Below are 1,537 nucleotides of genomic sequence, written 5' to 3'. Positions count from 1 at the left end.
CTTGCGGGGCAGCGGCGCGATGCACCCTGGGCTCTGTAGGCCCGCGCGGCGCGTTGCATGTTGGGCTTTCCGGGCTCTGCTAGGAGCGCGGCATGCTGGGAGTTGCAGTCCAGGTGGGAGGGCTAGGCCCAGGCCCCGAGCTGGCCTACAACTGAGGAGCGGCCGGGAGGGGAAGCCTCGTTAGTACACCGCATCTGCATCGGGCAGGGCAGGCTCCAGGGGACGGGGAAGATTTGCACCTTCCAGACCAGGGCTTCTCAACCAGGCAGCCTCCAGGTCCTTTTGAGGGTGCCAAAGGTTAGCACTAGCGGGTTAACAAACATAGGTCACAAGATAAAACCCAGCGCTTTTACAGAGAAATCCATAGCTGTGGTCTTCCTGTTTTCTTTGCACCGGGTTAAGAAACAAACCAACCCTCCTCTTTGTTTTCACTCTGGCTACAGAATAAGAGCTGGCATTTTCTATAGGGCACCTCTGCCCTAGATGAACCATAGTGGAGCACAGGGGTTGGCAACAAGGGGTACATGTAGCCGTGGGGTAACTGGGAAGGCCCCAGGGGGTATGCAGCATTCAGTGCTCCTGCCTCCCCCCGCTCCACTGGCTGCCCAGGGACCACATGCAGAAGGGGGTACGCGCCAGGAGGGGTACACTCAAGAACGGTTGAAAATCCTCGCTATAGCACAACCAACCTTCCACGAGCCGAAGCTCATTGTGTCCTGTGGTTCACCACAGAGAGACCGCTTAGTCCACACATCTATCCTGCCTTCTATTTGACTTCAGAATAACACAACTAACTATGCCTGGTCTCTCCCCCATTTGCAGGCCAGGTTTCCACTTCCATGCCTCCTCTATTTCCACAATTCAAAGGAAGAAACAGCAGCTTCCACTGCTGTGAAGATAAGTGGCAGGACGGAGGAAGGGGGCAGATGATGTGCTATGGTGAACAGCTATGCAAATAACTAGCAAAACTCAGGTTCTGATAAATTTTTGTTAAGAGTTCTGTTCTTTTTCCTTGTGCTTTTTAAGAAAGTCTTGTCTTTGTTCAAAGATTAGTAAAATGGGTCCCTCATGGTGTGGGGAAAGGGACTCGCCGATTGCTACAGTAAACACACTCAAGGATCTAGCAGCTCTGCTTAATAGCACCCAGTTAGGGGCTGAGGCTAATTTTATAGAAGGGCACTCTAGAGAGAGAGACTACTAACTCTTCTTAAAAATAGAGAAGACTGGGCTTTAATTTCATCTGTGGGGTCTAGAGTGCGAATTGCAGCTCCTGGCTATGGTATGCATTTTATTCATTACGTGGCCAGTACCAAACTACACTGCTCTCCCCACTATCCTGTCCTGTATCCAGAACTTAGCTAGAAAAACCTGCTTTTCTTGCTTTTGGAAACTGGGCCAAAAAGCAGCCACTAGACATATGCACAAGTAGCAAGCATAGCACAGGCAGTAGCCTATTTCTACCCAGTGCAAAAACCTGGTAGATTAATTTTTAAATAAAAAGACAAGTTACTTCCAGGATGCAGAGTTCTGTGCGTTT

At 50.4% G+C, this 1,537-nt stretch overlaps 1 long non-coding RNA gene across 1 annotated transcript; it reads left to right on the top strand.

Moving 5' to 3' along the window:
- The first annotated feature begins 109 nt into the window (after nucleotides 1-109).
- LOC112549408 lies at nucleotides 110-996 on the top strand. The gene is made up of 2 exons (XR_003092804.1): nucleotides 110-297; nucleotides 823-996. It is a non-coding gene; the product is annotated as an uncharacterized LOC112549408 (long non-coding RNA).
- The last annotated feature ends 541 nt before the right edge of the window (nucleotides 997-1,537 follow it).

This window comes from Alligator sinensis, unplaced genomic scaffold (genome assembly GCF_000455745.1).
Source record: "Alligator sinensis unplaced genomic scaffold, ASM45574v1 scaffold628_2, whole genome shotgun sequence".
NCBI lineage: Eukaryota > Metazoa > Chordata > Crocodylia > Alligatoridae > Alligator > Alligator sinensis.
The sequence above is the reverse complement of the archived record's forward strand: the minus strand, read 5'-3'. Positions and strand labels throughout refer to the sequence as shown.